This window comes from Elephas maximus, chromosome 10 (assembly GCF_024166365.1).
Source record: "Elephas maximus indicus isolate mEleMax1 chromosome 10, mEleMax1 primary haplotype, whole genome shotgun sequence".
Classification (NCBI taxonomy): Eukaryota; Metazoa; Chordata; class Mammalia; order Proboscidea; family Elephantidae; genus Elephas; species Elephas maximus.
The window spans coordinates 111,488,845-111,512,218 of record NC_064828.1 but is presented as its reverse complement, the minus strand read 5'-3'; the positions used below and the strand labels follow the sequence as shown (position 1 = coordinate 111,512,218).

Genomic DNA, 23,374 nt, shown 5'->3' with positions numbered 1-23,374 from the left:
TGGAATTCATACCAGGTATGCAGGGATGGTTCAACATTAGAAAAACAATTAATGTAATCCACCACATAAATAAAACAAAAGACAAGAATCACATGATTTTATCAATTGATGCAGAAAAGGCATTTGACAAAGTTCGACAGTCATTCATGATAAAAACTCTCAGCAAAATAGGAATAGAAGGAAAATTCCTCAACATAATAAAGGGTATTTATACAAAGCGTGCGTTTTTTGGGTTTTTTTTTTAATACAAAGCCAACATCATCCTAAATGGAGTCTGAAAGCATTCCCCTTGAGATTGGGAACCAGACAAGGATGCCCTTTATCACCACTCTTATTTAACATTGTGCTGGAGGTCCTAGCCAGAGCAATTAGGCTAGATAAAGAAATAAAAAAAAAAAGGGGGGGGATCCAAATTGGCAAGGAAGAAGTAAAATTATCTCTATTTGCAGATGACATGATCTTATACACAGAAAACCCTAAGGAATCCTCAAGAAAACTACTGAAACTAATAAAACAGTTCAGCAGAGTATCGGGATACAAGATAAATACACAAAAATCAGTTGGATTCCTCTACACCAACAAAAAGAACATGGAAGAGGAAATCACCAAATCAATACCATTTACAGTAGCCCCCAAGAAGATAAAATACTTAGGAATAAATCTTAACAGAGATGTAAAAGACTTATACAAAGAAAACTACAGTACACTTCTGCAAGAAACCAAAAGAGACCTACGTAAGTGGAAAAACATACCTTTCTCATGGATAGGAAGACACAATATTATAAAAATATCTATTCTACAAAAAGCAATCTATACATTTAATGCAATTCCGATCCAAATTCCAAAAACATTCTTTAATGAGTTGGAGAAACAAATCACCAACTTCATATGGAAGGGAAAGAGGCCTTGGATAAGCAAAGCATTACTGAAAAAGAAGAACAAAGTGGGAAGCCTTGCTGTACCCGATTTGAGAACCTATTATACCACCACAGTAGTCAAAACAGCCTGGTACTGATACAACAACAGATACATAGACAAATGGAACACAATTGAGAATCCAGACACAAATCCATCCACATATGAGAAATTGATATTTGACAAAGACCCCAAAACAGTTCAATAGGGAAAACACAGTCTTTTTAACAAATAGTGCTGGCATAACTGGATACCCATTTGCAAAAAAAATGAAAAAAGACCCATACCTCACTCCATGCACAAAAATGAACTCAAAATGGATCAAAGACCTAAATATAAAATCTGAAATGATAAAGATCATGGAAGAAAAAATAAGGACAACACTAGGAGCCCTAATACATGGCATAAACTGTATAAAAAACATTACTAACAATGCAGAAGGAAAACTAGATAACTGGGAGCTCCTAAAAATCAAACACCTATGCTCATCCAAAGACTTAACCAAAAGAGTAAAAAGATTACCTACAGACTGGGAAAAGGTTTTTAGCTATGACATTTCCAGTCAGCAGCTGATCTCTAAAATCTACATGATACTGTAAAAACTCAACTGCAAAAAGACAAATAACCCAATTAAAAAATGGGCAAAAGATATGAATAGACACTTCACTAAAGAAGACATTCAGGTAGCTAAAAGATACATGAGGAAATGTTCACAATCATTAGCTATTAGAGAAATGCAGATCAAAACTACCATGAGATTTCATCTCACTCCATCAAGACTGGCATTAATCCAAAAAACACAAAATAATAAATGTTGGAGAGGATGTGGAGAGATTGGAACACTTACACACTGCTGGTGGGAATGTAATATGGTACAACCACTTTGGAAATCAATTTGGTGCTTCCTTAAAAAGCTAGAAATAGAACTACCACATTATCCAGCAAGCCCACTCCGTGGAATATATCCTAGAGAAATAAGAGCCTTTACATGAACAGATACATGCACACCCATTGCAGCACTGTTTACAATAGCAAAAAGATGGAAGCAACCAAGGTGCCCACCAATGGATGAATGGATAAATAAATTATGGTATATTCACACAAAGTAATACTATGCATTGATAAAGAACAATGATGAATCTGTGAAACATTTCATAACATGGAGGAACCTGGAAGGCATTATCCTGAATGAAATTAGTCAGTTGCAGAAGGACAAATATTGTATAAGACCACTATTGTAAGAACTCAAGAAACAGTTTAAACAGAGAAGAAAATACTCTTTGATGGTTACAAGAGGGGTGAGGAAGGTAATGTGGGAGAGGGGTATTCACTAATTAGATAGTAGATAAGAACTACTTTAGGTGACGGGAAAGATAACACACAATACAGGCAATGTCAGCACAGCTGGACTAAACCAAAAGCAGTTTCCTGAATAAACTGAATGCTTTGAGGGCCAGCGTAGCAGGGTCAGGGGGGTTGGGGACTATGGTTTCAGGGGACATCTAAGTCAATTGGCATAATAAAATCTATTAACAAAGCATTCTACATCCCACCTTGGAGACAGGCATCTGGGATCTTAAACACTAGCAAGTGGCCACCTAAGATGCATCAATTGGTCTCAACCCACCTGGATCAAAGGAGAATGAAGAACACCAAGAACACAAGGTAATTACGAGCCCAAGAGACAGAAAGGCCCACATACACCAGAGACTATATCAGCCTGAGACCAGAAGAGCTAGATGGTGCCCGGCTACAACCGATGACTGACCTGACAAGGAACACAACAGAGTACCCCTGAGGGAGCAGGAGAGCAGTGGGATGCAGACCCCAAATTCTCATAAAAAGACCAGACTTAATGGCCTGACTGAGACTGGAAAGACCCCACTCGTCATGGCCCCCAGACCTTTTGTTGGCCCAGGACAGGAACCATTCCCAAAGCCAACTCTTCAGACAGGGATTAGACTAGACAATGGGTTGGAGAGGGATGCTGGTGAGGAGCGAGCTTCTTGGATCAGGTGGACACTTGAGACTATGTTAGCATCTCCTCCCTGGAAGGGAGATGAGAGGGTAGAGGGGTTTAGAAGCTTGGTGAAATGGACAGGAAAAGAGAGGGTGGAGGGAGGGAGCGGTCTATCTCATTAGGAGGAGAGCAATTGGGGGTATGCAGCAAGGTGTATATAAGTTTTTGTGTGAGATACTGACTTGATTTGTAAACTTTCACTTAAAGCACAATAAAATTTTTTTTAAAAAAACTAAAATGAGATTCCATCTCACTCCAACAAGACTAGCATTAATCCAAAAAACACAAAATAATAAATGTTAGAGAGGTTGTGGAGAGACTGGAATACTTATATAGTGCTGGGAATGTCAAATGGTACAACCAGTTTGGAAATTGATTTGGTGCTTCCTTAAAAAGCTAGAGATAGAACTACCATACGATCCAGCAATCTCACTCCTTGGAATAGAACCTAAAGAAATAAGAGCCTTTACATGAACAGATATATGTACACCCACATTCCCTGTAACACTGTTTACGATAACAAAATGATGGAAGCAACCAAGGCGCCCATCAATGGAGGAATGGATAAATAAATTATGGTATAGTCACACAATGGAATACTACACATCAATAAAGAACAATGATGAATCCATGAAACATTTCCTAACATGGAGGAATCTGGAAGGCATTATGCTGAGTGAAATTAGTCGGTTGCAAAAGGACAAATATTGTATGAGACCACTATTACAAGAACTCAAAAATAGTTTAAACAGAGAAGAAAATATTTTTTGATGGTTATGAGAGTGAGGAGGGAGGGAGGGAGGGAGAAGAGTTTTCACTAATTCGATAGTAGATAAGAACTATTTTAGGTGAAGGGAAGGACAACACACAGTACAGGGGAGGTCAGCACAACTGGACTAAACCAAAAGCAAAGAAGTTTCCTGAATGAACTGAACCCTTCAAAGGCCAGCATAGTATGGGCAGGGGTTTGGGGACCATGGTTTCAGGGGACATCTAAGTCAATTGGCATAATAAAATCCATTAAGAAAACATTCTGCTTCCCACCTTGGAGAGTGGTGTCTGGGGTCTTAAATGCTAGCAAGCAGCCATCTAAGATGCATCAGTGGGTCTCGACCCACCTGGAGTAAAGGAGAATGAAGAACACCGAAGACACAAGGTAATTATGAGCCCAAGAGACAGAAAGGGCCACATAAAGCAGAAACTACGTCAGCCTGAGACCAGAAGAACTAGATGGTGCCCAGCTACAACCGGTGACTGCCCTGACAGGGAACACAACGGAGAACCCTGAGGGAGCAGGAGAGCAGTGGGATGCAGACCTCAAATTCTCTTAAAAAGACCAGACTTAATGGTCTGACTGAGATTAGAAGGACCCTGGAGGTCATGGTCCCCAGACCTTCTGTTAGCTGAAGGCAGGAGCCATTCCCAAAACCAACTCTTCAGATAGGGATTGGACTGGACCATAAGATAGAAAATGATAATGGTGAGGAGTGAGCTTCTTGGATCAAGTAGACACATGAGACTATGTGGGCATCTACTGTCTAGAGGGAAGATGAGAGGGCAAGGGGGTCAGAAGCTGGCTGAACAGACACAAAAATAGACAGTGTGCTATCTCATTAGGGGGAGAGCAACTAGGAGTATATAGCAAGGTGTGTATAAATGTTTGTATGAGAGACTGACTTGATTTTTAAACTTTCAATTAAAGCACAATAAAATTTTTTTAAAAAAACTTCCAACAACAACAAAAAAGCCCTGGCCCAAATGACTTTACTGGAGAATTCTAGCAAACATTCAAAGAGCTCACACCAGTACTACTCAAATTATTTCAGAACATAGAAAAGGAAGGGATACTTCCAAATTCATTCTATGAGGCCAGCACAACCCTGATACCAAAACCAGGCAAAGACACCACAAAAAAAGAAAATTACAGACCAGTATCTCTCATGAATATAGATACAAAAATTCTCAACAAAATTCTAGCCAATAGAATTCAGCACCATATCAAAAAATAATACACCACAACCAAGTGGGATTCACACCAGGTATGCAAGGATGGTGTGACTATTGACCTAACCCACCACTTAAATAAAATAAAAGAACCACATGGTCATCTCAATCAATGCAGAAAAGACATTCAACAAAGTCCAACACCCATTACTAATAAAAAACTCTCTACAAAATAGGTATAGAAGGGAAATTTCTCAACATAATAAATGGCATCTATGGAAAACCAACAACCAACATCATTCTTTTTTTTTTTTTAATTTTGTGCTTTAAGTGAAAGTTTACAAACCAAGTCAGTCTCTCATACAAAAGTTTATATACACCTTGCTATATACTCCTAATAACTCTATCCCTAATGAGATAGCCCACGCATTCCCTCCATTCTCTCTTTTTGTGTCCATTTCACCAGCTTCTAACCCCCTCTTCCCTCTCATCTTCCCTCCAGATAGGAGATGTCAACATAGTCTCAAGTGTCTACTTGATCCAAGAAGCTCATTCTTCACGAGCATCTTATTCTATTCCATTGTCCAGTCCAATCCCTGTCTGAAGAGTTGGCTTTGGGAATGATTCCTCTCCTGGCCTTAACAGAAGGTCTGGGGGCCATGACCACTGGGGTCCTTTTAGTCTCAGTCAGACCATTAAGTCTGGTCTTTTTACAAGAATTTGAGGTCTGCATCCCACTGCTTTCCTGCTCCCTCAGGGGTTCTCTGTTGTGTTCCCTGTCAGGGCTGTCATCAGTCCAACATCATTCTTAACTGAGAGAGGCTGAAACCATTGCCTCTGACAACAGGAACAAGACAAGGATCCCCTTTGTCACCACTCTTATTTAACATTGTGGTGGAAGTCCTAGCTAGAACAATAAGGCAAGAAAAAGAAATAAAGGGCATCCAAATTGGTAATGAAGAAGTTAAGCTGTCCCTATTTGAAAATGATATGATACTATACATAGAAAACCCAACAAACTCCGTGAGAAATCTACTGGAACTAATAGAAAGATTCAGCAAATTAGGAGGATACAAGATAAACATATAAAAATCAGTTGGATTCCTATACACCAATAAAGAGAATGATGAAAAGCAAATCGGAAAAACAATGCCATTTACAATAGCCCCTAAAAAAAAAACTTGGGAATAAATCAAACCAGGGATGTACAAGACCTATACAAAGAAAACTACAAAACACTACTGCAAGAAACCAAAAGAGATCTACCCACCAAAAAAAAACCCAGTGCCGTCGAGTCGATTCCATACCATGGATGGGTAGACTCAACATAGTGAAGGTGACAATTCTGCCTAAAGCAATTTACTTATACAAGGCAATCCTGATCCAAATACCAGCAACATTCTTTGAAGAGATGGAAAAACTTATCATTAACTTTATATGGAAAGGGAAGAAGCCCCAGATAAGTAAAGCACTGTTGAAGAAGAAGAAGAAAGTAGGAGGACTCGTACTACCTGACCTCAGAACCTGCTATGCAGCTTTGGTAGTAAAACAGCCTGGTACTGGTACAACGGCAGATATATTGATCAAGGGAACAGAATTGAGAACCCAAATGTAAATCTATCCACTTATGGTCACCTGATCTTTGACAAGGGCCCAAAGTCCACTGAATGGGGAAAAGACAATCTTTTTAACAAATGGTGCTGGCAAAACTGGATGTCCATCAGCAAAACAATGAACCACGATCCATACCTCACACCGTATACAAAAACTAATTCAAAATGGATCAAAGACCTAAATATAAAGCCAAAAAGTATGAAGTTCACAGAAGAAAAAATAAGATCAATGCTAGAGGCCCTAATACACGGCATTAACAGGATACAAAGCACAACCAACAAACCCCAGAAGATAAGCTAGATAACTGGGATCTTCTAAAAATTAAACTCTTGTGCTCATGAAAAGACTTCACCAAAACAGGAAAAAGAGACACTACAGACTTGGGAAAAAATTTTGGCTATTACGAATCCAACAAAGGTCTAATCTCTAAAATCTACAAGAAAATCCAACACCTCTACAACAAAAAGATAAATAATCCAATTAAAAAATGGGCAAAGAAAATGAACAGACACTTCACCAAAGAAGACATTCAAGCAGCCAACAGACACATGAGGAAATGCTCGCGATCACTAGCCATTACAGAAATGCAAATCAAAACCACAATGAAATACCGTCTCACACCAGTATTATTGGCACAAATCAAAAAAAAAAAAGGAAATAACAAATGTTGGAGAGGCATTGGGGAGATCAGAACTCTTATGCACTGCTAGTGGGAATGCAAAATGATACAACCATGTTGGAAAACAATATGGCACTTCCTTAGAAAAATAGAAATACCGTATGATCCAACAATCCCACTCCTAGGAATATATCCTAGAGAAATAAGAGTCATCACAGCAATACACATATGCACACCCATGTTCACTGCAGCATTGTTCACAATAACAAAAAGATGGAAACAACCTGGATGCCAATCAACAGGTGAATAGATAAACAGACTATGGCACATACATACAAGGGAGTACTACACAGTGATAAAGAACAATGATGAATATGCAAAGCTTCTCATGAATGAAATGAATCTCAGCATTATGCTGAGTGAAATAAGTCAATCACAAAAGGACAAATATTGTATGAGACCACTGATTATAAAAACTCACGAAAATGTTTACATACAAAAAGAAACAATCTTTGATTGTTACGAGGGAGGGGAGGGGTGGGGATGGAAAAACACTAAATAGACAATAGATAAGTGGTTACTCTGGTGAAGGGTGAGGCAGTACACAATACTAGAGAAGCCAGCACAACTTGTACAAGGCAAGGTCATGGAAGGTACATAGACACATCCAAACTCTCTGAGGTACCAAATTGCTGGGCTGAGGGCTGTGGGGACCATGGTCTTGGGAAACAGCTAGCTCAACTGGCATAACATAGTTTATAAAGAAAATGTTCTACACACTACTTTGGTAAGTGGCGTCTGCGGTCTTAAAAGTCTGTAAGCGGCCATCTAGGATACTCCACTGGTCTCACCCCTTCAGAACCAAGCAAGAATGAAGAGAATTAAAGATACAAAGTAAAGATTAGTCCAAAGGACTAATGGACCACATCTACCATGGCCTCCACCAGACTGAGCCCAATACAACTAGATGGTGCCTGGCTACCACCATTGACCGCTCTGCCAGGATCACAATAGAGGGTCCCAGGCAGAGCTGGAGAAAAAATGTAGAACAAAATTCTGACACAAAAAGAAAGACCAGACTTACTGGGCTGACAGAGACTGGAGAAATCCTGAGAATATGGCCCCTGAACACCCCTTCAGCTCAGTAATGAAGTCACTTCTGACGTTCATCCTTCACCCAAAGAGTGGACAGGCGTATAAAACAAAATGAGACTAAAGGGGCACGCCAACCCTGGGGCAAAGACTGGAAGGCAGGAGGGGACAGGAAAGCTGGTAATAGGGAACCCAAGATTGAGAAGGGAGAATGTTGACATGTTGTGGGGTTGTTAACCAATGTCATAAAACAATATGTGTACAAAAAAAAAATACAGTTAAGATGTCAATACTAGTGAAAATGATAGACAGATTCTACTCATTCTCAACAGCGCTTTTTACAGAAATGTAAAAGCTGATTTTTAAATTCTGCGAAGGGCCCTGTATGTCCAAAACAATCTTGAAAAAGAAGAACAAAGTAGGAGGACTCACACTTCCCAATGTCAAAACATACTATAAAGCTACAATTTACTTATACTGGCATTAAGTATGAACATACAGACCAATGGAATAGAATTGACAGTCCAAATATAAACCCATACATCTATGGCCAATTGATTTTAGACAAGTGTGCCAGGTTCATTCAATGGCAGAGAGAATAGCCTCTTCAACAAATGGTACTGAAACAACTGTATCTCCACATGCAGAAGAATGAAGTTGGACCACATCTCACACCATATATGAAAATTAACTCAAAATGTATCAATGATCTAAACATAAGCTCTAAAACCATAAAATTCTTAGAAGAAAATATAGGAGTAAATTTTCATGACTTTGGATTTGACAATGGATTCTTAGATATGACACCAAAAGCATACACAACAGCAATAACAAAAAATAAATAAATAAATTGGACTTCATCAAAATAAACAACTTTTTTTTTTTTGTGAATCAAAGGACAGTATCAAGCAAGTGTAAATACAATATACAGAATGGGAGAAAATATTTTGAAATTGTATATCTGATAAAGGTTTAATATTCAGAATACATAAAGAACTCCTACAACTCAACAACAAGAAGACAAACAACCCAATCAAAAAATGGGCAAAGGATATGAATAGACATTTCTCCAAAGAGATATACGAATATGTCTTAAGCATATGAAAAGTTTCTCAACAACATTAGTTGAGACCACAATGAGATACTACTTCATACCCACTAGGATGGAGACTATCAAAAAAAAGGAAAATAACAAGCGTTGGTGAGGATGTGAAGAAATTGGAACCCTCAGGCATTGCAAGTGCAAATGTTAAATGGTGTACCTGCTGTGGAAAACATTTTGGTGATTCCTCAAAAAGTTAAACATAGAATTACTGTATGACCTAGCAATTCCACTCTTGGGTATATATATTCAAAAGAATTGAAAGCAGGGACTCAAAGAGATACTTGTACACCAATGTTCATTGGAAAAGGTTGGAAACAACCCAAGTGCCCATCAACAGATTAATGGATAAACAAAATGTGGTATATGCAAACAATGGAACATTATTCAGTTACAAAGAGAAATAAAGTTCTGATACTTGGGAAGTCGTGTATAAACCTGAAAACATACTAAGTGAAATAAGTCAGATACAAAAGGACAAACATTGTATGATTTCACGTACATGAAATATCCAGAATAGGAAAATGTATAGACATCAGAGTAGATTAGTGATTAGTAGGGTATCAAAGAAGGGGGAGGTAAGGAGTTACTGCTTAATGGTACTGAGTTTCTGTCGAGGGTTATGAAAAGGTTTTAGAAATAGATGGTGGTGATGGTTGCACAACACTGTGAATGCAATTAACATCACTGAATTGTACATTTTAAAAATGGGTAAATGACTAATTTTGTTATTTATATTTTACCACAATTAAAAAAAATTTTTTTAAGTAAAGGGGTAGAAAAAGATATATCATGCTAACATTAATCAAAATAAAGTTAGAGTAGTTTTATTAAATTCAAAGAAAGCTAACTTCAGAACAAGGAAAATTATCAGGGATAGAGAGAAGTATTGCATAATGATAAAGTGGTCAATCCTCCAAGAAGATATAACAGTACCAAACATATAGGCAGCTAAGAACAGAGTGTCAAAATACATAAGGCAAAAACTGATAGCACTAAAAGGAGAAATAGACAAATCCACTATTACTATCAGAGATTGCAACACCCCCCTTTTAGTAAATGATAGATTGAGCATGCAGAAAATCTGCCAGGATACAGTTGATCTAAACAACACTACCATTCAACTTGACCTAAGTCACGTTTATTGAATGCTTCTTCAAACAATTCTACTTGGTTCTATAGGGTCGCTATGAGTTGGAATCGACTCAACGGCAGTGGGTTTTTTTTTGGTTTTCACCAAACAGCAGAAGAACACACATTCTTCTCAAGCTCGCAGAAAACACCAAGATAGACCACATTCTGGGACACAAAACATACTTTAACAGATTTAAGAAATAGAAATCATACAAAGTATCTTCTCAGACCACAATGGAGTTAAATAAGACATCAATAACAGAAAGACAGAAGGAAAATCCCAAAATATTTGGAGATTAAACGACACATTTCTAAATAACACAGGAGTCAAAGAAGAAGTCTCAAAAGAGATTTTTACATATTATGAACTATATAGAAATGAAAATTGTTGTTGTTAGTTGCTGTCAAGCCAATTCCGATTCATGGCGACCCCATGTGTGTAGAGTAGAATGTGCTCCACAGGGTTTTCAAGGCTGTGACCTTTCAGGAGCAGATCACCAGGCCTTTCTTCCAGCACATCTCTGGGTGGATTCAAACCACCAACTTCTCAGCTAGTAGGCAAGTGCTTAACTGTTTGTGCCACCCAGAGACTCCAAAAATGAAAATATGACTTTCAAAATTCGTGAGACTCAGAGAAAGCAGTGCTTAGAAAAAAATTTATACCATTATATGTATACTTTAGAAAAGAAAAAAACATAAAGTCGATATTCTAAGTACCCACTTTAAGGAATTAAAGAAAGAAGAGCAATTTAAGCCTAAAGCAAGAAGAAAAGAATTAATAAAAATTAGAGCAGAAATTAATGAAAGGGAAACCTGTAGAGAAAATTAGCAAAATCAAACGTTGATCTTTTAAAAAGATCAATAAAATTGATAAACCTCTAGCCAGGCAACCAAGAAAAAAATGAGAGAAAACCTATTGCTTATATCAGAAATGAAAGAAAATTCATCACTACTGATCCCATGAACATTAAAAGGATAATAAAGGAATACTATGAACAAATCTATGCCCACACATTTGAAAACTTAGGTGAAATGACCAATTCCTTGAAAGGTAAAATAGATCATTTATATAGGCCTATATTAAAGATATTGAATCAGTAATTAATAACCTTCCAAAAAAGAAAGTACCAGGCCCAGAAGATTTCATGGGTGAGTGATAGCCAACATTTAAGGAAGTAATGATATCGATTTTCTACAACCTCTTCCAGAAAACAGAAGCAAACAGTTTCTAACTCACTCCATGAGGCTAGCATTACCCCAACATCAAAACCAGATAAAAATCTTACAAGAAGGAAATCTAAAGACCAATATCTCTCATGACCATAGATATAAAAATCCTCAAAAAAAAAAAAATAGTAGTAAATGGAATCCAACAATGTATAAAAACAATTTTTTTGCCGTGACCAAGTGGTATTTACTCAAGGTATACAAAACTGGTTCAAGATCTGAAAATTAATGAATGTAATCTACCGCATCAGCAGGCTAAAGGAAAACAACATATGGTCTTACTGGTTGCTGCAGAAAATCCAATGCTCACTCATGATTTAAAAAAAAAAAAAAAACTCAACCAACCAGGAATAAGGGAAACTTCCTGAACTTAATAAAGAACCAAAAAAAAAAAAAAAAAAAACCCAGTGCCATCGAGTAGATTCCGACTCATAGTTACCCTATAGGACAGAGTAGAACTGACCCCATAGAGTTCCCAAGGAGCGCCTGGCGGATTTGAACTGCTGACCTTTGGTTAGCAACCATAGCACTTAACCACTACGCCACCAGGGTTTCCTAACAAAGAACATCTACCAAAAAATCTACAGAAACCATCATACTTAATGATGAGAAACTGGATGCTTTCCCCCTAAGCTTGTAAGACTGGAAACAAGGTGAGGATATCACCTCTCATCACTCCTGTTCCACATCATACTGGCAGTCCTAGCTCACGCAATTGTTGTTGCTGCTGGTTGCCATAGAGTCAGCTCCCACTCACGCAGATGCAATAACACAAGAAAAGAAAAGAAAAGGCATACAGACTGGTAAGGAATAAAGCAAACTGTCTTTCCTTACAGATGACTTGACTGTCTATAAAGAAGTCCCCAAAAACTGACTTAAAAAAAAAAAACCCTTCTGAAACTATAAGCTATTATACCAAGTTCATAGAACACAAGGTTACTATACAAAAGTCAATTACTTTCCCATAAACCAGCAAGGGATATTTGTTGTTATTAGGTGCTGTCAAGTTGGTTCTGACTGATAATAACCCCACGTACAACAGAACAATACATGGCCCAGTCCTGTGCCATTCTCACAATCATTGTTATGTTTGAGCCCATTGTGGCAGCCACTATATCAATCCATCTCCTTGAGGGGTCTTCCTCTTTTTCATTGACCTTCTACTTTACCAAACATGATGGCCTTCTCCAGGGAGTGGTCCTTCCTGATAACACGTCCAAAGTATGTGAGATATAGTCTCACCATCCTTGCTTCTAATGACTATTCCGGTTGTACTTCTTCCGAAAGAGATTTGTTCATTCTTCTGGTAGTCCATGGTATAGTCAGTATTCTTCACCAACACTATAATTCAAAGGCATCAGTTCTTCTTTGGTCTTTCTTATTCATTGTCCAGAAAAAAGAAAGACAGAAAATGCTTAGGTATAAATCTAACAAAATATGTACAGAATCTCTATGCAAGAAACTGCAAAGCTCTGAGAGAAATCAAAGAATGTCTAAGTAAGTAGAGGGATGCTCCATATTCTGGGATTGGGAGACTTCACAACTCTATCTATAGACTCAACACAATCTCAGTCAAAGCCCTAGCAATATATTTTGTAGATACTGACAACTTGGTTGTAAATTTTATATGGAAATAAAAAGACCCAGAATAGTGAACACAATACTGAAGAAGAACAAAGTTGGAGAACTGACACTACCCAACTTCAAGACGTAGCATCTCTTTCCCATTGTTGTCAAGTCAATACCAACTCATTGCGACTCTATAGGACAGAGTAGAACTGCTGAGAGGGTTTCCTAGGCTATAATCTTTACAGAAGCAGAGTGCCACATCTTTCTCCCATGGAGCAGCTGGGGGGTAAAACCACCGACACGTCAGTTAGCCACCAAGCAGTGAACCACTGCACCACCAAGGATCCTTAAGACTTACCAAAAAACCACAGTCATCGAGACAGGATGGCACTGGTGAAAGAACAGATGAACAAAAAAATGGATCAGAATAGAAAGCTTGGAAACAGACCTGCACAAACACAGTCAACTGATCTTTGACAAAGGAGCTAAGGCAATCCAAAACAGAAAAGATCATCTTTCCAACAAATGGTGCTGGAACAACTAGACAGCTATATGCAAAAAAAAAAAAAAAAAAAGAATCTAGATATAAACTTATATTTTTCCCCCCAAAAATAGCTAAAAATGGATCATAGGCCTAAATGTAAAATGCAAAACTGTAAAACTTCTAGGAGAAAATATAGACGACCTTGGGTTTGGCAATGTGTTTTTAGATTCAACAACAACAACAACAAAAAATCCATGAGAGAAAAAAATTGATAGGCTGGACTTTATTAAAATGAAGATTGTTCTGTGAATGACACTGTTGAGGAATAAAAAGACAAGGTACAGACTCATAAAGGATTGGTATCCAAAGTAAACAAAGAATCCTTAAAACTCAACAATAAGAACACAAAAACCCAAATTAAAAAAATGGGTAAAAGGTCTGAACAGACACACCATCAAAAAAACAAATAAATAAAAATACAGATGGCAAATAAGCATATGAAGAGATGCTCAAAATCATTTGTAATTAGGGAATTGCAAATTAAAACAATGAGTTACCATTATTAGAATAGTTACAACTATTAGAATGGCTAAAACCCAAAAACTGACAACAGCAAATGCTGACAAGGATGTGGAGCAACAGGAACTCTCATTGCTAGTGAGAATGTAACATGGTGCAGCCACTGTGGAAGACAGTCTGGCAGTTTCTTACAAAGTTAAACATAACCTTGCCACACAAACCAGCAATCATGCTCCTAGATATTTACCCAACTGATTTGAAAACTTATGCACACACAAAAACCCATATGAAAATGTTTACAGAAGCTTTTTTCATAGTTACCAAAAGCTGGAAGCAACCAGAAGCCCTGGTGGCATAGCGGTTAAGTGCTACAGCTGCTAACCAAGAGGTCGGCAGTTCGAATCCGCCAGGCGCTCCTTGGAAACTCTACGGGGCAGTTCTACTCTGCCCTATAGGGTCACTGTGAGTCAGAATCGACTCAACGGCAGTGGGGTCTGGGGTTGGAAGCAACCAAGATATGCAGGCCAGGGGACCAAGAGGAATCAGACACAGACCTCAGGTTCTCTGGGGTGAACGTCAACTAGTTGAAGGCATAAAGTGTGGAAACCACTGTGTAGGGGTGGACAGGGAGTGTGTAGTGGCATCGAGGAGGGACTGAGGCAGTCAGGGAGGTCCTCCAGGAGGAAGTGGCATGTGAGCTCTAGTTTACTGTACAGTATTTACTAGGCACCCACCACCTGCCAGGCACTGAGCTGTGCACACCGAGTGCATTATCTCATTTGTGCCTCAGAACATTCTGTAGGGCAGGTACGATGGTTCTTGTCCCCATTTTACAGAGGAAGAAACTAAAGCTTAGAAGGGGAAGCTCCCTGCCCAGTTACACAGCTGGTATATACAAAACCAGGCAGGGGAGGGGTAAGAGGGAGCCCTAGGTGAAAGGACAGCAGGAACTAAAGCGTTGGAGCAGAAATCCTACCTGTCTGCCTGCCAGAAACTCCAGGCAGTTTGACGTGGGCAAAACACAAGGTGGAAAGGCCAGGAGCCTTGGGAGCAGGGGACTTGGGGTCTGGGGCTGGGCACTGAGGACAGTGGGAACCATAGATGATGCTAGGCCGGGAAGGACCTGGTTAGATGCATGGTTTAGAAAGATGGTTCTGGGGTCAAGGAGGCAACATCTGGAAGAGGGGGGAAGTAGGCATGGGGGACAAGGTAGGGACAGTATAGGTCTGGGGGTCGGAGGTCTGTAGCCCAGGGGTCCCTCCTGACTCTCAGAACAAGGACAGGGAGTAAGGAGGCTTGTCTGTTCCTGGGTCTGGGAAGTTTTCCCTCTCTAGGCCAGCGCTACCCCCAGCTCCAGACTCACCTGGACACCTGCCTGCTGGACACCCCACGGGACACCACTACCCAGCGCATCATCTACCCCACCCTGCCCCACACCACTCCCCATCTCAGCAAATGGCCCGTTCTTCCTCCCAGAACTGAGACCCAAACCTTGAAGTCACTTCTGACTTTGGTCTTTTACTCCGCTGTCATGTACTTGTATCGGTTCCTCCACGTCCAAAATGTATCCCCCATCCAGCCACACCACATCTCCACAGCACCCTGGTCAGAGCCACTGCCTCTCAGCTGACTGCTTGTTCTGCCCTCCCCCACAGCCTCTTCCCTCTGCACTCAGAAGCGTCCTGGAATCCCAAGTTCAGTCACATCACTGCTCTCCTCAAAACCTGCCAGGGATGTCCCCGCTCACTCCACGGTCCTCTCTAGGCCACACCAGTTACCGAGCCCCACCCCTTCACCTCCCTGACAGCACTGCCTACCACTTGCTGTCCACTAACCAACCCCCCTTCACTGGCCTCCGGCCCTGAACAACCGCTGCCTCAGGGCCTCCGCACTTGCTGTTCCTTGCCTGGAATGTTCACTCCCAATATAATCATTCCACTTGCCCTCACTGCCTCTGCTTAAGCTCCTGGCCCTGTGCGGATTAAGCAAGAGGGGGTCCGGCACTGACCGCTCATGCCTGTCATCACACTCAGAAGGCCCCTGAGAATAACAACTACCCAGGTGGCAGCACATGAGCTGTGCCCCCATTCATTCCCTGCCCTGCTTCTTTGCCCTCACTGTCCTGATCAGTCCAGCCTCCCAGCCAGCAGGTAGACCAGGACCTGTCTCTTCTGTGGTTCAGAGTGGTCAGCAGGGTGGGAGACATGTACGGACTTGGCCAAAATCACAGAGAAGGCCAGTGGGGGTCAGGAGTCAACCCAGTCCATCCTCCTCAGGAAGGCTTCCCTGACTCCTGCCCCGACGAGCTCTGGTTTTCCTGCCATGTGCTCCTAGACTGCCATACCTTTCACCTTCCAGATGAGTCATTACACCTGTGGTTATTTTCTTTTTTAAGTCAGCCTTCCCTGCAAGAGCTGGAGCTCTGGGAGGGCAGAGCCAACAGGTGCAGGCTAAACCCCCTGCACCTGGACCTCATGCACAGCTAGACCTCAGCAAAGATTTAATGGATAGTTGGATGGGTGGATGGATGGATGGATGGATGGATGGGCGGATGGATAAATGAACAGAAGGATGAATGGATTGATGGGGGGGTGGATTACTGGGTGTGTCAGTGGAAGGGTGGTTAAGGGGATGAGTGGGTGGATGGATGGATGGGTGGATGGATATATGGATGGGTGGATAAGTGAATGTATAAAGAGGTGGGTAGGAAGACGGATGGAGGAATGGATGAAGAGTGGATGGATGGGTGGATGGGTTCATGGGTGGGTGATGAGTGGGTGTGTCATTGGAGGGGTGGCTAAGTTGGTGGATGGATGGATGGATGGATGGATGGATGGATGGATGGATGGATGGATGGATGGATGGATGGATGGATGGATGGATATTTGAACATATGAATAGGTGGGTGGGAAGATGAGTGTGTGTGTCACATCATGAATAGATGGGTGGATGGGTTCATGGATGGGTAGATGAGTGGGTGTGTCAGTGGAGGGGTGGATAGAGGAATGGATGGAAAGTGGATGGATGGGTGGATGGATTTATGGGTGGGTGGATGAATGGGTGTGTCAGGGGAGAGGTGGTTAAGTAGGTGGACACATGGATGGACAGATGGATATTTGAACATATGAATAGGTGTGTGGGAAGATGAGCGTGTGTGTCACATCATGAATAGCTGGGTGGATGGGTTCATGGGTAGATAAGTGGGTGGTAAGATGACTGGGTGGTGGATGTGTCGGTAGAGAGATGGATGGATGGAGAGTGGATGGACGGATGGACAGATGGATGGGTTCGTGGGTGGGTGGATGAAAGATGAGTGCTCTCCCTGCGACACTTCACTGAGCCTTCTGCCATCACTGAAACACAAAGAGGTTTGGTAGGTGGTCCCTGAGATCTAAAACAGGCTCTAAATCTTGTGAGCCAAGGGCACTTGACCCCAATGGGCCTCAGTCTCCCTATCCGTGAAAAAGGGAGAACAGCCCAGCCAGCTTTTGTTCCAAAATTACCAGGATGAACCCATGAAAAGAGAGATACAGCAGCACCTTGGAAACAGTAAATTCTGCATAGAGCTTGTCAGAAGGTAATGGTTTCCCTGAGAAGGGTGCCAAAGGTGTGGTGAGACAGGTCCCACCAGGCCTGCTCTGGGCGTGTGCACAGGTGTGCCCGGGTGTGCCCTGGCTGGCAGGTGCTGGCAAGAGAGTCAGCAGCCTGCAAGGCAGTTGTGTCCTCTGACCCAGTAATTCCACTTCTAGGAATAGACTCTAGGGATGTAATCAAGGATTCCCGCAAAGACTCATGCAGGAGAATGGCCACAGTAGTAGTGATAAGATAGTGAGGGGGGAAAGCAAAAGTGATAATGGGGCTCAGCTTCAGTAAAGCAGAGCGTTTCACTACAGGGGAATATTACACGGCAGTTCAAAAACAGGTTTTGGAAGAAAGACTGGGTGATGTGGGGAAATGCTGGAGACAGAGCTTTAGTGAAAAAATCAAGACAAGAAGCTTCATGTGGCAGATGAATTCATATCTATCGGCAGGAGTGGGAGTGTGTAAGTCTCTTTGTGTGTTTGCGTGGAAAAAATCCTAGATGGATATACATACTCCAAAATGCCTGGTTATCTCTGAGTGGGGAGTTATGTGGGTTTGTTTTGTTTGTTTGTTTTTTCTTGCCTGTAATTTTCTGTATTCTCCCAATTGCATTCTGGGGTACAGGCTAGAAGGGCAGCCCCAGGTGGGCCTCTGTCTCTTGCCTTCCTTCTTTGGGGACCAAGCAGGAAACTCCCTCCCTGCTCTCCAGAAGGGGGAAAGAGGGTCAGGGTCAGAGGCGCAGGGAACAGAAGTAGCGCCCCCTCTGGGCCCTTTAAATGGCAGCCTTGCCCTTTCAAACATTGGGGTGCACAAACTCCAGGCCCTCACTTTGTGCCTCTGGAAATGGGATCAGGGAGTCTTTCTGGCTCTCTGCATTGCTTACAGCCTTTCTTGTTCTCTTGCTTTCTTCTCTGCCCCTCTGCTTGTTTAACCTTCCACATCTTCTGCAATGAGCAAGAACAACTTTGCTAATCAGGGGGAGAAGCTGAGCCATGGAGAAGCCAGCCAGGGGCGTTGGCAGGCTCTGGATTTATCCAGACCCCCACCCACCTGGGGCCTGCTCCAGCCTGCTCTGGAGCTGAAGCCAGAACCCATGCTGGAAGCTAGCAGATGGAGAGGAGCTGGCTCTGCTCTGCCCCTGGCCAGCTGAGGGTCACTAGAGTTTCTTTCTCCCAGACTCAGTTTTCTCATCTGTGAAGGGAGTATAATTACACCCCAGGCACTCAATGGAGCCCTGGTGGCACAGTGGTTAAGAGTTTGGCTGCTAACCAAAAGGGCGGCAGTTTGAATTCACCAGCCAGCAGCTCCTTGGAAACTCCATGGAGCAGTTCTACTCTGTCCTGAAGGGCTGCTATGAGTCGGGAGTTGACTCAACAACAATGGGTTTGGTTTGGTTTTGGGAGGCACTCAGTGGATATTAGTGGGAGGAATGAACGAATGGATGGATAGATAATTGGGTGGGGGGTGAAATAACGAAGGTGCCCACGGGCTGCCAGAAGAACAAACAAGTCTTGGAAGAAGTACAGCCAGCGTGCTCCTTGGAAGGGAGGATGGAGAGACTTTGCCTCACGCACTTTGGACGTGTTATCAGTAGGGACCAGTTCCTGCAGAAGGACATCATGCTTGGTAAGGTAGAGGGTCATTCAAAAAGAGGAAGACCTCCCAAGGAGATGGGTTAACACAGTGGCTGCCACAATGGGCTCAAACATAGCAATGACTGTGACCATGGCACAGGACCAAGCAGCATTTTGTTCTGTTGTACATAGGGTCACTAAGAGTCGGAGCCAACTCGATGGTACATAACAACAACCCAGGCCTGGCTGTAGAAGCCCATTTCACAGCCGGCCCCACTGAGGAAAGTCTGCCCAGAAGAGAGAGGGAAGAGTGAAGGGAACGTGGTTCCATGAATGTGAGACACCAGGTGGCTCAGTGGGGTTACATCTTGGGTCTGGGGGCCAGGGAACAGGAGTCCTAAATGACTGAGGCTGTAGAAGCTGGGTGGGTAGCTGGTTCCCATAACTGCTTTTGTATTTTGGACACTCCTTAGAACAATAAATGTTATTATTTATTAATACGGTAATGAATCATTCCTTTTTTTTAAATTAAACATTAAACTGCTAACAAATTAAATGTAAATGACGAGGCCCGGAGTTGTCGGCGAGGGGTCCCCGGGGAAGGGCTGCCTCACGCCCTCTCTGCAGAAATAAGCCGCGTGGCCCTTTAATGAGGCCCGGAGGCGGTGCGGGTGAAGCGAGGACACCGTCCGACTCGCGGAGGCAGCCTGCCCCCTGCCGGCCACCCGGGGCATCCCGGCGCGCAGGCAGGAAAGTGGGTTTTTTCCACCTGGTCTTTTTTTTTTTTTTTTTGAGTCCTGATGGCGCAGTAAATAAACCTTGGGCTGCTGACTAAAAAGGTCACCAATTCGAATGCACGAGCCGCTCTTTGGAAACCCTATGGGGCAGTTCTATTCTGTCCTGTAGGGTCGTTATGAGCTTGGGTTTTTTGTTTGTTTGTTTTGGTCTTTACAGAAGCAGTTAAGACGCACTCCGGGGCGGACGCCCCTGGCCGGGCAGGCAGCCCCCCACGTCACGCCTGAATTCCGCTGCACGAATCCACCCCAGGGGAAAAATTCAGACCCTGCCTGTCCAGCCCTTCCTGCGTGTCAGGGTCTGGCAGGTTGGTTGCTATGATATCGCTATTCTGCGCACCCAGCAGCCCCGAAAGGGAGGTGCTTTTATCCCATTTCACACAGCGGCAAAGTGAAGGTCAGAGGGGTGAAGGGAGTGGCAGTCCCACACAGCCAGGGTCTTTTGGGACTGGAATTCCAGCCCCGGTGTGCCGGGCACCAGGCTATTCCTTCTCATCATATTGCGTGGCCCCCATAGCACTGGGCCCCCAGCTTGCCCCCCAGAGTCTGGGGGAGGCAAACGTATATGGCACTAATAGGGTTAATATTTCCTGAGAAGGACTTAAACATCCCATCCCAAGATGGCTGGGGAAGGGTTTTGTTCTGTTATACAGAAAGGAACCCTGAGTTGGAGCCCACTGGAACATAACTAACATTTCCTGAGGGCTGACTTTGCTGGCCCCAACCTGGAAGCTGTACCTGGTTACCTCAAATGCCAAAAAAAAAAAAAAAAAAACAAGGTTGTTGCCAGCAAGTCGATTCCAACTCATAGCAACCGTGTAGGACAGGGTAGAACTGCCACATAGCATTTCCAAGGCTGTAATCTTTTTTTTTTTTTTTTTTTAATCATTACAGGAGCAGACTGCCACATCTTTCTCCGATGGAGTGGCTGGAAGGTTCAAACCACCAATGTTTTGGTTAGCAGCCAAGCACTTAACCACTCTGCCACCAGGGTTCCTTTCCTTCAAGTGAAGGAGGTACAATTCCCTATGCCCATCCTGTGGATGAGCAGACTGAGGCACCAGGAGGAAGTGGTGGGGCAGGAGTTAGACACAAGTCTTGCAACATCCAGAGTTGGAGCTTGTGCCACTCCAAAGCCAGACCAATTTCTTTTGGTTCCCAGGAAGAGCAGGAAGACCCGTCCATGTGTGTCTACCCCTGTGGGGGCAAAACAAGGGCAACTTCAGGGTCAATGGCTGTCTTTGACACCTGAGTTAAATCAAGAAAAGGAATCATGATTGACTTAGCCAATTGTGGACATCCAGATTGTTTCCAATTATAATTACGAATAGTGCCTTGATGGACATTTTGGGCTTTAGCATGATTTCCTTCAGAAAGATTTCTAAGAGTAGAACTACTGAAACCAAAGGCTGGACCTGTTTTAGGTTTTGGATGCGTGTTGCTAAATTACCTTTCAATAAGTGTGTCCCAACTTATACTTATTTGGGGAGCAACTTTGAAGAGGGGAGCTCCCGCCTTCCCCCAACCATGGTGGGCAGCACCCCAAGAGGCTGTTGTGACAGCTGCTGCCAAGCCCCTTTTACTCCCAGGCTGGTGTGATGGGAAAACCCAGGTTGTCAATGATCAACTTCTGGGATATTCGTCTCTTGTCTGACTCTCGAGCTAGCCCCACCCGTGCCCATTCCCGTAGGGGTGGACTGTCCACAGCTGTGGCCCCCACCTTGCTCCCTGTGCAATCCCAGCCCAGCGCCATCCCTTGCCATGAGCACAGCCTCCCAGGGTTGCCTGTCAGCATTCAGTGCAGACTTGGCTGGCCCCCTCCATCCAGACAGCCCTTCTCCCTTGTCCCTGTCCCATTCGGACCCCCCTTCAGATCACTACTCAAGGCAACATCCACACATATAGAGTGTTCCCTATGCCCCAGACACGGTCTCAGGATGTATGTCATCTTCCTAATGAGATGATTATATCATATTACAAAAGAGGGACCTGCCTCCTGCCAGTGCCATGCCATGATGGCAGAGCCCATGTTCTGTCCACTGAGGTCTCTGCATCTGCCCAGGCTAGGGCCAGCACCTCCGACCTGCTTAGGAAGTATGGGTATGAATCAGTGAATGAATGAATGAACTAATGAATGCACAAAGGAAAGCTCGAGTTGTGTGTGATCACCTTTCTCCCCAACCAGGCTGGGTGCGCACTGAGGGCAGGTGGACTGGGTTCACTGTGCATCCATCCCTGTGGTCTCACCCACAGCTGCATCCCTGCCAGGAGGGCTGGAACTCGGGAGATGCAGTGTACCCAGAGTAACCACAGCTCTTCTCTGGCCTCCACTTCCCCACCTGAGCAATGAGTGGAGCAACAGGATGTCCCACTTGGCCACACAGACACATTCCAGTGGCGTGGGGAAGCTGGGTCGGTGCTGTGCCTTTCCCCACGTGTCCTCCTAGCCCCCTCCCAGGTCCCTAGTCTTGCCTGTCGCCTCTTGCCCCAATATCTGCTTTGGGGAAGGGGAACAGGTCCTCTGCCACCCTCGTCCATGTGCCCCGACCACAAATGGACCAGACTTCCCTGGGCCCAGGCCCCCACCCACCGCTGGAGAGGACAGAGTGTTCTGTCTTCTTGCCGTTATCTCTCAGGGATGCTCAGACACCACGTAATTTGTTTCAATCTCGCCCCCTCCCTTATTGATCAGTGCTTTCGCTGAGTGTTGTGTTAAATGACTCGTTCCCATAGCAACCATCAGATACACTCTGGAATCTGATGTGTGTGTTTCCTGAGTGAGATGGCCTCCTAAGAGCTTGGAGGGAACAAATCTCCTCTCATATCCGCCACTGCTTGCGGAAAGCCACAGGATATCGTTCAGAACAAGTCGTTTTTAAAAAACAATATGAAAAAGAGAACTTAACCAGGTTTTTCCAACAGATATAAAGTTGTTTCGTCAGGTGCATCACTCTTAAGAAATAGGAAATCAGATTTAAAAAAAGATTTTCGACCAAGTAATTTTTCTTTGGAGACTGTCTCACTTTTAGAAATAAGTTGAAATGTGGAAAGAGTTCCCTCCATAAAGATAGCAGCTACATCATCTGTGAAGTGAAACATTGAAAGCAGACCGAAAGTTCAACAGAAGAGTCAAATAAACTAAGGCTGGGGCGCCTGCTCGGATATTATACAGACATTTAAAATGC

General features: G+C 43.0%; 1 long non-coding RNA gene across 1 annotated transcript in view; it reads right to left on the bottom strand.

Annotated features, from left to right (window-relative positions):
• LOC126084103 (uncharacterized) overlaps window positions 1–23,374 on the bottom strand; it is a 192,250-nt gene that overhangs the window by 72,199 nt on the left and 96,677 nt on the right. The window lies entirely within an intron of this gene.